Below are 14,911 nucleotides of genomic sequence, written 5' to 3'. Positions count from 1 at the left end.
CTCTATTAACTCCAGAGCATTTGACAAAATCTTATACCCTTTCATGACTAAACACTCAGAATATTAAATATACCATTTATTCAATGGTAACTTCAACATTGAAAAGGGCTTTTATTAAAAGCCCATATCTACCATCTTCATCAATGGTGAAATATTAAAACTTTCCTTCTAAGATCAGGAACAAAGCAAGGATGCTTTTTTTTTTTTCTTTTACCATTGCTGTTCACTATTTTATGAGAAATACTAGCAAGAGGAATTAAATGAAAAATAAATAAAAGCATGTAAACTGTAAAGAAAGAAGGAAAACTTTCTTTATTTGAAGAGACACAATTCTATATACAAAAAATCCATAAGAATCCACAGTAAAGTGACTAGAGGTAATGAACAAAGCCAGTAAAAATTCCGTATACAGCATCAACATACCAAATCATCTGTGTTTCTATACATCAGCAATATATAATCCTAAAGGGAAATTAAGAAAACAATTCCATTTAAAATAGCATACAAAGAGAAAAAATATTTAAGAGTAACTTAACTGAGAAGGTAAAAAACATGTATATTTAAAACTTAAAAATATTGCTAAAAAAATAATATATTTTGAATATTAATATATGAAAAGATAGCCCATGTTTGTGGATTGGAAGACTGTATATTGGTAAGATGTCAATACTACCACAAAGAAATCTAAAGATTCAATGAAACTCCTATCAATATTCCAATGGCCCTTTTTTACAGAAATGGAAAAGCAATCTTCAAATGCATAGAGGATTACCAAAACTATATTGCAAAAAACACACAGATACACAAACTTTACTTTCTAATTTCAAATTATACTAAAAATCTACATTTAAGAAACAAAAGAGGGTGCCATTAATATAGGAATAAACATATATGGACTAATGGGATGGAAATGAGAGTCCATGAATAAAACGACACATCTATGGTCAACTGATTTTCAACAAGGGTGTCAATGTCATTCAATAGGGAAAGAACAGTCTCCTTAACGAACAGTGCTGGGGTAACTGCATATCTATCAAAAAAAAAAAAAAGTTTTGCCCCTACTTCGAAAATATGAAATCTAAATGGATTACTGATATAAATTTAAGGACTAAAAACCACAATTGCTTAAAGAAAACATGAGTAAATCTTCATGACTTTGGATTTGACAATGAATTTTTAAATGTAACATCCAAAATACTAGTAACAAAAGGAAAAATAGATAACTTGGACTTCACCAAAATTGAAATTTTTGTATATCAGGGATAGCATCAAGAAAATAAAAAAGAGTATGTATAGAATGGAAGAAAATATTTACAAATCATGTATCTGATAATTGTGTACCATCAAGCATATTTAAGGAATACTTAGTATTTAACAAAAAAATACAAACAAGTTTATTTAAAAATGGGCAAAGGAATTCAATAGATATTTCTCTAAAGAAGATAGACAAATGTATATGATATATGTATATGAAAAGATCCTCAACATCATTATTCCCTAGGGAAAAACAAATCAAAACCACAATGAGATACCATTTTATACTCACTGGGACTGCTACAATAATAATGATCTTTTTAAGTGGAAATGAAAATATTACCAAGAATGTGGCAAAACTGGAACACCTGTATATTGCATAAAATGGTGTAGCCATGAAGGAAAATATTTTGTCAGTTAAGTGTCCAATTTTGGCTCAGGTCATGGGTAGTCTCATGGTTTGTGAGTTCAAGCTCTGCACTGGGCTCTGTGCTGACAGCTCAGAGCCTGGAGCCTGCTTCAGATTCTGTTTCTCCCTTTCTTTCTGCCCCTCCCCTGCTCTTGCTCTTTCTCTTTCTCTCCCTCTCTCTCTCAAAAATAAATACAACGTTTAAAAAATGTAAAAAGAAGTTAAATATAGAATAATCATATGGCCCAGCAATTCTGCTAGGTATATACTCAGAAGAATTAAAGACACACACTCAAATACTTCTGTCTGAATGTTCATAGCAGAACTATTCACAATAAAAAGATGAAAACACTCAAAATTTCAAGTAATGAACGGAAAAGAAATTTTTTCACATACATATAAATGTTAGTCAGCCATAAAACAGAAATGAAGTACCGATACATGTCACAACTTGAATGAACTTCAAGAAAATTATGGTAAGTGAAAGAAATCGGGCACAAAAGATCACATATTATATGATTCCACTTATATTAAATATTCAAATAAGTAAATCCATAGAGAAAGAAAACAGATTGGTGGTTGCTAGGGACTAGGGAAATGGAGTGGGAAATAGCTACTTAATGGGTATGAGGAACTAGATAGAGGTGATTATTTCACGATATTGTGAATATACTAAACTTCATTGAATTGTTCACTTTAAAATTGCTGATTTTATGTTACGTCTATTTCCCCTGAATAAAATATTTAAAGAGTGATGTGGCAGACAAATCTAGTGGAGATAATATATTTATACAACAAAAATTTCAGAATGGAAGAAAAATGAAAAGAAGATACAATTATCAAATTGATAATATAAACTAATATTCCCTGTGCTAAAATGCTCACTATGTGCCAGCCAATATTAACTAACATATATCTGGGTTAAATTCTGTAATATAAAGGATAAGGGATAAATCATAAAAGCACTAAATGCCAGAGGCCATGCAGCTATGTGAATGTGAAGGTTTTAAAAGGGGTGACAGGTAAGGATTGTGACTCAAGAATTTCAGGTTGATGTGAATTATCAGTGCTATATGAGAACAAAGTATTCATTCATCTGCCCTCCTCTTCCCCCCCTTTCCCTCCCCTTCTTTTCCTTTTTTTATGGTATAATAGCTGTTTCCCCAAAAACAACCCTTCTTCTCACTCCTCATTCCCTTCCTTCTTGTTCTCAAGTACAATGACCATTCCTATCTCAGGGCCTTTTGGTTTTTGTTTTTGTTTTTTTTTTTTTCTTGTCTGGGAACTTCTCCCTGTTATTTATATATGCTCATCCTGTGTTCATTCATGTCTGTCAATTTACTCTTATCAAAGAAGTTTGACCTTTCTATATAATAGCACTCTCTTCCTTCTCCCCCTCTTTATCTTGTTAGATATTTTCTCTAGCACTTATTGACATCTAACACATTATAAACCTGTTTTTAATTGTCTCACTTCCCTGGATATATTTTTCTTGAGAGTCAGGACTTGTTTGGTTAACTTCTGTATTCTTGTACCAAACACATAATAAATGTTAAATATATATTTCATTTAATTAATGAATACATTGAACGTAGGTGTAAACCAACAAGAATATCCTGAGTGACTGATAGAGACAGTCAGCTACCCATAAGTAAAAAGCATTCAAGAAAAATGAACAGTCTAAAGAAAGAAAGAAAATAATAATTTAGTTTTGGAGCTGATGCATTTAGCTTGGCTAGAGAAAAACTTTCATCTCCATGCAAAATATTGTGAAATAAGACTTTAAATAATTTGTTGGGGCCCAATTACATGTTAACACCATACTAGAAATGCAGTGTAACATGTTGGCAGGAGGAGGTGGGGAGAAAATGAAGTGAAAACATGGTAGAAATATGAAGGGCTTGGATTCCCCTCAAATCTATGTTTGTCAGCAAAGTTTAACTCTAGAATTCATAAACCTAGTCAGTAACTAAAACGGGATATAATGGATAAAATCCTAGACTCCAGGTTAGAAATGAGGCTGAGATTGATGATAGATTTCTACAGCCACAGTTATAACTGGAACAAAAGCACTCCTGAGTTCACAAATTTTGGGAGGTGGGTGAGGAGTTACATCAGAGAATTGGAAACTAGGAAAAGTCAGGGCCCAGAAAACAGGGCAGTTAGCAATAGAGAGGCAAGAGTGTGTCAGCAAGACCAAGGTAACCTGAGAAGAAACTCTATTTACTGTCTCAGAAAGCCAGATACTATTAGTGCAATCACTTTACAGCAATGAAAGAAAACATAGGTTAAAAAACAAATAGGGAAACAAAAACCTAAAGAAATAGCCCTAGTTAGATTGAAAAGCATCTGATCAGGCAGGCACTTGAAATGCCATTAGCTATGGCCTTTTAGAATCAGCTAGAGAATATTTGATGTTAGGAGTTAGCTTAAATGCTGCTCAAGACAGTGTTAGCTTGGATGTGAGGGTCACTTCTATTTAGTGTGTTATTATCTCGGGTCATAGAATTATACCAACTGTAATCCTTCATTTATGACAACTCTGATTATGGGCTTTTATTTATGTTTTTTTATTTGTTCAGTTAATTGGTTATTAGAATTCATCACTCAAAAAAATTTAGAACTTTATAATAATCTTTATTTATTTAACTGTCTGATAAATCCTCTCATCCTTCCCCACTTATCCAAGAGAACAATCGCCCCAAAACCTATGTTTATCTTTCCCTTACATTTCTTTGTATAAGTTTCTCATTTCATACATATGTATCCCTAAATTTATTTACTTTTGTTTTTTTTTAATCTTATAAGAAGGATATTAGGGTATATGTAATATTTTTAAGTTTATCCTTTTTTTGATATTGTTAATATTTATCCATCTTGTCATGTGCATCTCTGGCTTATTTGTTTTTAATGTTATATAATAATCCATTGTGTGAATACAGTAAAGTTCAGGTATCCACCCTTCTGTTAAGAGGTGTTCAGATTGTTTTTCTCTCTTTTTAAATGTTTGCTCTTAGGAACAGTGCCATTGTAAGTATTCTTATATGTGTCACCTATTAAACCTACCATTTGTTTATTCAGAATATTCATATTTGTTGGATGTCTACTAAAATGAAGGCACCATTCAAGATGCTGGGGCCAAAAATGGAGACGGAAAAAGGTTTTGATCTGTCACGGAACCTAGAATGGAGAAAGGATTCTCTCTGATAATAAATGTTAAGTGAACAAATATGTTTATTCAACTTTACTCATATGTGAATTTTAAGAAACAAAACAGATGAACAGAGGGGATAAGAGAGAGGGAGGTAAACCAGGAAACAGACTCTTAACTCTAGAGAACAAACCGATGGTTACCAGAAGGGAGGTGGATGGGGAAATGGGTAAAATGAATTATGAGGATTAAGGAGGGCCCTTGTGATAAGCACTGGGTTTTGTATGGAAAGGTTGAATATAGTGATATTGTACACCTGAAACTAATATTACACTGTATGTTAACTAACTGGAATTTAAATAAAAACCTTTTTAAAAAAATATTTCATTTTTTCAAAATTTTAGTTATAAAAATTTAGTTATAAATTTCAGTTATAAGGTGGTTTCTCCTTAATTAATCTCATGACACTTTTGTATAAAGAGACAGACTATGACCTTGCAGAGCTTATTGGTGTCTAAAGTCTTTACTTTTAAAATTTATTCCCTTCAAGGCTGAAAAAGATAATATAGACATTTTTTTCTCTTTCAAGCCATGTGGTAGATTTAAAAATTTTTATTACAGGCTGGTAATAGGTGCCCGGTAATAGGTAATGAGGTGCCTGGGTGGCTCAGTCAGTTAGGCATCCAACATTAGCTCAGGTCATGATGTAGTGGTTCATGGGTTCAAGCCCTGCCTTGGGTTCAGTGCTGACAGCTCAGATCCTGGAGCCTGTTTCAGATTCTGTGTCTCCCTCTCTCTCTGCCCCTCCACTGCTCATGCTCTGTCTCTGTTTCAAAAATAAATAAACTATAAATTTTTTTTTAAAAAAAGGTCATTAAGTGACCCAGAGCTGAGCCAAGGAATAACTATGACCATTGGTGAACACTTGTCTAACTTCAGCAGAGAGAACCAATCAGTCATTCTTTTCTTCTCCCATAACATTTGCCACATTTCTCTTACTGTATTACATCATACAGATTTATACCAAAAATATTATAGCATTATACATCTTGTGTTTCCTTGTGTTAGTTGTCCTGACTGTACCTAGACCTTCCCAAAGACAGAATCCATGACTTGATCATCTTTTTATTTAGCTTACTGCTTAGTACTTTTCAAATGCCTATTTTAAGTCTGACACTGGGCTAGATTTTGGTGGATTAAGCCTGTGGACTTGACTTTGATGTAGTTAGATTGCCATTTCTTATATTTTCATCATATATCCCTTCCTCTTATAGATGGGCTCTCATTACCTTATCTGATAAGAACTTGCTTAATGATAGAGCTTTCTAGACCAACTTTAAGGGAAAACAATTCCTTGGAGGCATAAATGCCTTCCTTTGTCTATGTAAGATTATTCAAGCCTTAACAGAAATGGCCATTTTAAAGAAGGAGAACTGTAAATATTCAATGACTATAACATCTCAAACTATTCATGGTTGGAAAAATGCCTCTAAAGGAAAAAAAGAGGAAAAAAATTCCACCTCTGTTTATGGAACACTTCTATGCTTACAAAGCATTCATTGAGTCAAGAGCATGGGGACATTTCCATTCCAGAGAAGAAAAACTCAGTTTCACAATTGGCAAGAGACAAACTCTTGGCTAGAAAACAGGTCTTCTCACTTGAAATTCAAGATAGCTTTTAGAATATAACTTTACCTTAGGGAATTTTGACTAATTCACTAATTATTATTAGTAAATTATAATTAATATTAAATAATATATTAATCAAACTATTCTCTTCCCCAAGAAAATGTGTTCCTTTTTCCTTAAGCCTAAGTTCTGCATACTGGGATAAGCACAAAGTGAGGCAACAGAGAGAGAACTGTGTTGTGATGTGTGTAACATATGTAATCTATGTGGAAGAGTTTGGACTTAAGAACCATACAAATTACTGAGCAGACAAAACATTCTGAGATCCAAGAACAGACCAAGTGACTTCACATTATTCTGTGACTTTTAGTAATATTTTATATACACCAAGATTGTATTTGATGGCAAAGGCTATATAGTAAAACAACTGAAGGTAGAAAGAGCTGGATGAAGTCAAGGCAGAATTAGCCCAGGAGAGCTAAGAACCAGTTTACTTGTTTCCCATAGGAAGTATGCTGGAAGCCCAGTTCTCCCTGAGCTTTTTCAATACCACTATCAGATACAATTAGAAGTAGTTGTGGAAACCATTAGGTGGAATCTACTAATTCAAAAAGTGAGATGCTAGGAATACTTAGTATGCTTGATCAAAAGGACTTTCTGCATATTTAACTATATCATACACATACATGCACATACACACACACTCATAGAACAACACATAGAGGTAGATCTCACAGGTGGTATTAAAGTATGTCAAAATGGATTTATGTGAGCCTCAAGGATTGATTCTCCTTCCTACTACCCTGAGGTGGCTGGTTCTAAAAGTTCTATTGTCAGGTCACTTTGACGCTTCCAAGTTCTGATCACATCTAAGGACAGAATGTATTGTTACATGAGATTCTTCATCCAAATTGGGAAGAATGGTAAATGGAAAGTTTATACAAAATGTTACAGAAGCAAATAAGCAGGCTATTGTGGAATAATAAAGGTACTAGGACTCCTTATAGATGGACATCCCTCAGAAAAGCATTGGAATCTCTTTGGTACAGTCTTGTCCTTATCCATTTAACATGAAGATAAAAAATGACATGTTATGATGAAGTTCTTTTACTTTTATTTATTGTGTGTATTGTTATGTATTACATATTTTTTAATCTGTAAAACTTTTTTATCAACTTGCTTTTGTAGAAGCCCAATGTGTACAACAGATAAAAATGGTTCTCCTTTGACTAAACTGGGGGCAGGCAAAGACAAAGCACCACCTACTTGGTCCCTTATCCAATCATGATAGTGTTATGTATATATATTTGCAAGGAGCTTATTTGCACCCATGTTTGTAATTAGCAAAATTTTAGAGGGAAAAAAAGCCCTTAATTACTAAATTGTTAAAGAAGTATTATATACCATGTTATAAAATGCTATATCATCTCTCACAATAAGTTAATATAAATCTAACTGGAAAGATATTCATAATACATCATTCAACCACTAAATCCAAGTCCAGACCTAAACATTTACAAATGGCATGAATATCCTGATTACATTAAAAATTTTTTGCACACATGCAGAACATAAATTCATATATGTTCAAAGAAATCATGATGTATGTGTTTGTTCTGGACAGTGGGAGAATTAAATATTTTAATACTGCTCATTCTTCTTTGAGAGAAAAGCAGAAGGAGGGATCCCTGCATAAAACTTTGATTATGTTTCATAAAATATGTCATATTAAATTAGCAAATGATTAAAGCTCCTTGGGCAGAGGTTTGATTTGGGTGTGTGTGTGAGGTCCTCTGTTTGGTAAAGCACTGACTGAATGACATTCTTTATTTTCTCATCATATTCAAAAGCAGCTCTGGGCAGAGCCAGTGATCATTTCCCAATGCAGGAAATGGCAGATGAATGTTTTTATAGTAATTGTATTTATTAATCAGTTCTAAGTGGTTTCTTCCACAGTAGCCCTCTTCTGTGAAGCTTAATCTTTGAAAATCTTACTTATGAACTGCATTATTTTAGTGGCACTTATAATAAAGAAATCAGGATATAGTCTATAAAGGACAAAGCACCCCAGAAAGAGAACAATAACCGTTAAGGCTGCTATACTGCATAATTCCAAAGGTGCAATTTATTGCAACCTGTCATTTACAGGAGAAATAACTACAATTCTAAGACTGAAATTCATTGGAAGAAAGAAACTGGAGCAAGAGATAACTAGAAGAAATGAAGACTTCATAATTCTCAGAGGTATTGTGGGGAATCCTTGTATGTAATCCTTGTATGAATTACAACCTACATTATAAATATAAGGGTTATGTCATTCTTAAAATTCCCTGTAACTTTGCACTTTTGTGTCATGGCTGACGTGTAACCATTTAGTGTTCTCAAATGAGGGAAACTAGTGAGTGCTGCTCTGTTGCTCAGCCCAGAGAAGTGTATGATCTGGTTTCTTTCCCTTACTCCTTCACCTCAATACCTTGGTTAACTGTAGGACTCATCAGCAAAATTGCAACTCTACCCTAACACCTCAGCTACTTCTCTATTCCCTTATATCTGAGAACTGCTGGGAGAAAGCATCAACCAAGCAGATCTGTGATGCTACGAAAGGTGACTTGAACCTTGACCACTGTATTCGAAAGTCTCCTATCCAGCTCTTCCACATCTCTCAGAGGGCCTTGATTCCTACTGGATGTGCAATAGAGGAGGAGTTTACTAAAAATGATCTAATCACTTTTCTGTACTTCCACCTATTCTTTCTGTTTCTTTTTTCCTTTTGTCTTCAACTCAAGAAAAATACATCCACACATGTGCCCACATCCCATTTTATTCACCTCCAATTTTTTAAGATTAAAAATTAAACATTTCAGGTATTAGGACTTCCCTGGACACCCTCCTGGCCCTATTTCCCCTTGCCTTTCCCAAAGTTAACAACTATCTATTTGAACTCAGAGAGTCCACATTTACTCCTATTAAAATGAATGTCATCTTCTCGTGGCTATACAACTACTTCACTGTGGTTCGCTTTTCTTTCTTTTTATCTCATGTTCCTCTACTCCATCTGAGGATTATTCCCTACAGCATATAACACTCATCTTTAAAACATACAAAACACATATTCCCTCTAGCTGCGTTCATAATTTATTTCTCTTTACCACAACACTCTGAGAAAATTTTTTAAAAAACCACCTCACTATTATCTTGCCTTTCTTGATCTATTTTTTCCCACCATTCCACATAAATTAATATTATCCAAGATACCAATCATGTGCACAATATCAAATCAAATATTCATTGTTTAGATTCTGTTGATCGTTCTCTTTTTGAAACGCTTGGCTTGAATTTCTGATCATTGCAAATTCCTGGCTTGATGTATGTAGATTCTGCGAGATTTTCCATGTAGATGATTTTATTGCCTGAAAATACTGACAGTTTTATTTCTTCCCTCCTAAAGCTCATACCTCATATTTCCCCTTGAATTATTATAATCTAAAGCTTTTTTGAACCATAAGGTGATTTTTAAAAAAAAGCATCCCAAGTTTTGTTTCTGATATACAGCAAATGTACTGTTCTTCACTGAATAGAATTTGAGTTTTATTACATGGCATTTATCAAAATAAAGGATTTTTTTTTTACATAATTCATGGTTTTTGAGAGTTTGGAAATAAAATACTATCTGGACTTCAGATAATACATATTTTGCATCTGTTTTGTCTACTATATATATATTTTCCCCCTAAAAACAACTTGTATAAAACTGAGATTATATGTATTGCTTGAGCATTTGCTAGATCCTACTTGTAAAATCACCTGGGCCTATAGAAAGGTAGATAATGTATTATGACATTATTTTCTTTACTACTTTTGGTTTTGTTTGAGCCAAATCTCTGTTCTCTTTAGAGCAAAATTATTTGATATAATTGCCCCATCCTGACTCAAGGCAGAGATGAAGAAATTACATTTGTCAGATATTTTTGTTTTGTTTTGTTATTGTCCTCCTCATTCAGACTTTCACTGAGACATAGCTTTTTGAGAGTTCCAACTTGATGCAGGGTTCTCAATTCCACCACACCTTTTTGTATCGGTTCAGCGACCTGTCTCCTGTCCCAGTGGCAATCACTTCTGTTAGTAGTATTATAGTTCTGGCTCTATTGTGTTCACTCCTCTAGATTTGTTTTAGGCCACCATGAATTCTTCTTGAATTTTTTTGCAAGCTCAGCTGTACATGCAAAATAATGTTGTGTTTTCATCTCCAACTGTTTTATAGCAGGAGTGATTTCATTCCAAAGTATCTGATTGCAAAATATAGAAGTCCTATTATCTGTGACTTCTCTAAAACTAATTTATTTTAATAATCTCAAGATGTTGCAAAGCAGTGACCTCCTTCTAACATCCTACTTATTTTCATTTGGAATTTTTCTTGAAGTTATGAAATATATATTTTAAAGAAAAATAATGTGAACACCTGTGTACCTAGATCAATAAACATATATCACTAGTACTCCCAGAAGCCATATATGCCTGTCAACCATCACAGCCTCATCCAAACTGCTCCCTCCATCAGGTGTCCACCCCTTTAACTCTTGAGTGAACAATTCCCTGCCATTTCTTTACAGTTGCACCACCTGCATGTGTATCCCTAAATAATGCATTGATTTTGCCTAGCTTTTAACTTAATGTCTTGTCTAACTGTGCTTGTTCTCAATTTTTAAAAATCAAGATGTCTAATTTCTTTTTTTAAATGTCTATTTTGAGAGAAAGAGCACATGGGTATGCAGGGGAAGGGGCAGAGGGAATATCAAGCAGCCTCCCTGCACTGTCAGCACAGAGCCGATGTAGGGCTTGATCTCAGGAACTGAGATCATGACCTCGGCTGAAATCAAGAGTGTGATGCTTAACTGACTAAGGCTCCCAGGCACCTGTAAGATGTTTAATGTTATGTTGACCTGTGCAGTTATGATTTTTATGTGAGGTGTCATATATCATTTTTATCAGTTCTTCATTAAAATAAGTTATGATTGTTTATACAGTTTCCATTATAAAATGCTAATATAAACTTTCTAAACATAACTTCTTGCACAAGTTTTGTTCTAGATAGTGACACCCTGTGAGTTGATATGCTGGATCACAGGACTTGTACATATTCACCTTTGCTAGAAAGCCCAAAATGTTTCCAATGGGATTTTATCAATCTATACTCCTATCAGCAAGAAATGAGAGTTACTAATTTACTAAGTATCCCAGTCAACATTTAATTTTATCAGTCATTTCATATTTTTGTTTTTGTATTTTAACTTGCATTTCCCTGATTTCTAGTGAGTTTTACCATTTTTTAAATATGTTTATCCCCTATTCATGTTTTCTCTTCTATAATTAAATGCTCACATTTATTTCCATGAATCATGTTTTCTGTTGTTGGTAATAGAAATTCCATATATATCAGATTCTAAGTCTTTATTAGCTATAGATGTTGCAAGTTTTTTTTTTGTTTTGTTTTTTGTTTTTGGTCAGAGTGTGGTCTATTTTTTCACTTTCTTTATGGCATCTTTTAATGAACAAAAGCATTTTTTTTTAAAATTAAGATGTAATTGACATATAACACTATATTAGTTTCAAATATACAACATAATGATTTGATATTTGTATATGCTGAGAAATGATCATCACAATAAATTCAGTTACCATCCATCACCCTACACAGTTGCAATTCTTTTTCTTATGATGAAAACTTTTAAGATTTAGTCTCTTAGCAACTTTCAAATATACAATAGAGTATTACTAAGTATAGTCACCATACTGTATGCTATATTCCCATGACTTATATATTTTATAACAAGAAGTATGTACCTCTTGGCTCTCTTCATACATTTTACCTATCCCACACCACTCTCTCCTCTGGCAACCACCAATCTCTTCTGTTATCTATGAGCTGGCTTTCCTATTTTATTTGCTTATTTGAATCAATAAATAAATATTCTTAATTTTAATATAATTGAATTTGTTTTTATTATAGTTTTCATTCTTTGGAGTCTGGTCATGTCATCTTTAATCAAATAAGTCAGTCAGAGAAAGACAGATATCATATGTTTTCACTCATATGTGGATACTGAAAAACTTAACAGAAGACCATGGGGGAAGGGAAGCAGGAAAAAAAGTTGCAGAGAGGGAGGGAAGTAAACCACAAGAGACTTTTAAATACAGAGAACAAACTGAGGGTGGATGGGTGTAAGGTGGGGGCGAGGGGAAAATGGGTGAGAGGCACTGAACAGGGCACTTGTTGGGATGAGGGCTGGGTGTTGTATGGAAGCCAATTTGATAATAAATTATATTAAAAAATGAAGATAACACCACTGAGAAATCTAAAAAAATAAGTACTCTCAAATACCATTATTGAGGTGCTGATTGTTACATTTAGTTTTTCAATACTTTTGTTAATGAGTATTACTTTTGCTAATGTAACTTTTGATATCTTTGGTTATCCCTTTTTCCTTACAGATACTACTCCCTTTGCTTAAGTGACTATCTTTTGGGTTTTCCTCTTTCATAGGTTTTTTCTACTAAGGGGGTCATATTTTATCACATGTCATATAAGTGTTGTTTTGTGTCATTATTCATTGCTCCTCTCATGCCCTATAGTACTTTTGAGTAACTTCCCTCACTCTCATGATATCACTTACTATCCCCCAACCAAATCCTTTATGGGCTCTTGGGCTTATATATCCAACTTCAATCAGATATTTCCACTTGGATATCATCACTATTTTTCTTCCCTACCTATGTTAGAATAAATTAGTTAGAAATAAAAATGTTAACTTTATTATAAAATAGCTGACTCAAGAATGTGGCTTCATATGGAGAATAAAAGGGCAGGCTGACACTCTTCTCTTAATTAGGCAGACAACTCTGCCCAGTCAGAGGCACAATGGGGTGAATAGTTCTCCTCCACAGTGTCAAAGCTTCTCCCTGTAAGCTAAACCACTCACCAGAGGAGCAGATCAGAAGACACCTTCTTAGAAGGCAGGCATATCCAAAAGATACAGATGTTTTCCCTCAGAATCATCAAGAGATAACTCTCATTTACATTCAGTGGAAAGTCGTGAGTAAAGGATGAGGAAAGAGGCAAGGGACACTTATTTAGAGAAAGTCCTAGATCAAAGGAAAACATTTATCTTTTAACAAAACTTCCAAAATTTTCAATCGGTACCTATCACCTACAGAATTTTATCTAATTTTCCAGACATCACCTTCTTCTACCCATTCCTCTGGCCTCTACTATCTTAAGCATCAACTCTTGCTATATATTATTTTGTTTTCAGTTTAGCAGCACTATATGCCCACAATTTCTAGCATTCTTCATGCTCAGTCTTGCCTTTACTCTTCCAGGTATCCTAACTTTCCTTCCTGGAGTATCCTCAAATTTATCACACAGATATCAGTTATTGACCTAACTCCCATATGTATTCCTTATGTCTCAGCTTGAGTACCCTCCCATCATGAAAGTTTTTGGTTTCCTCCACTCTAGATACCTTAAATGACCCTTGTGCAATACTATGCTCCATTTTCTAAGATTAAATTCCCTTGGTTATGTTCTGATGACCTATTTCATGAATGTCACCCACCCCCAGGCTATAAAATCTTCAAAGTGGTTATCCCCAGATATCAAGAACACTGCAGACATTGAGAATGTTTGATAAGTGGAACTCACCTTCCCTTAAATTTTTGACCTGTTTGTCTAATTTCGGTTGCTTTCCGCCTGGATTTGACAATAGGTTTGATTTCTCAGCTTTGATCCCTTTCACTTTTTTTTTAGATAGGAGTCTATACTTAATATTTCTTGGCCTAGGTCAACTCCAACCTGATTGCCTGTAGGACTGCATCTCAAATACCCTACACCTGGCCTGCACTGGACCGATGAGATGTGAAACCTCCCTTACGTCTCTGCCCTTCTCATCTTCTGCAGAGCTTTCAGAGTAGAACTCTACACAGGATTTTAAAAATGAAAACTGCCTCTGATGTCTGTGTTAAGAGGTGGGGAGGCATATTTCTTTCAGCAAACATTTATAAAATGTTAAATTAATGTTCTTTTCTGTTTTTTTACAGTGTGATTAGGTGATCCTGCCTGCCTAGTAACAGAAAACTGAAGACAGGAGCAGTGTTTAGAATTAAAATCAAATAAAAATTTTCAAAATTAATCTGACACACTCATATTACACATAACTGTTATTGTACATATGGTAATATGCTAGTAATAGTAAATAGTCCTCACAAATAACTGTCAGCAATATTACTTCCTCATAGTGGAACTAAGAATTATTATTTTGCTTTGTTCATTCTCCAGTACCTAGAAACAGAAGTAGAGGTTGGCAGTTTCCCTGATTGTATGTATGTGCAGTTTAATCCTCTTTAATCTTTTGCACATAACCAACTTATTTTTAGTGAAATCTAGAATCTAATTATTTTTCCTCAGTATCCTA

The 14,911-nt window shown here is 34.0% G+C and overlaps 1 long non-coding RNA gene across 1 annotated transcript; it reads left to right on the top strand.

The window, feature by feature from the left end:
• The first annotated feature begins 7,377 nt into the window (after window positions 1-7,377).
• On the top strand, window positions 7,378-14,592 carry LOC120235697. Its single transcript, XR_005529481.1, has 3 exons — window positions 7,378-7,431; window positions 8,592-8,687; window positions 14,538-14,592. It is a non-coding gene; the product is annotated as an uncharacterized LOC120235697 (long non-coding RNA).
• Window positions 14,593-14,911: the final 319 nt, after the last annotated feature.

The sequence above is a fragment of the Hyaena hyaena genome, unplaced genomic scaffold, assembly GCF_003009895.1.
Source record: "Hyaena hyaena isolate Hyena2069 unplaced genomic scaffold, ASM300989v1 scaffold_136, whole genome shotgun sequence".
In the NCBI taxonomy this organism is placed as follows: domain Eukaryota; kingdom Metazoa; phylum Chordata; class Mammalia; order Carnivora; family Hyaenidae; genus Hyaena; species Hyaena hyaena.
Note: the sequence above shows the minus strand (reverse complement) of the source record. Positions and strands in the feature narration are given on the sequence as shown.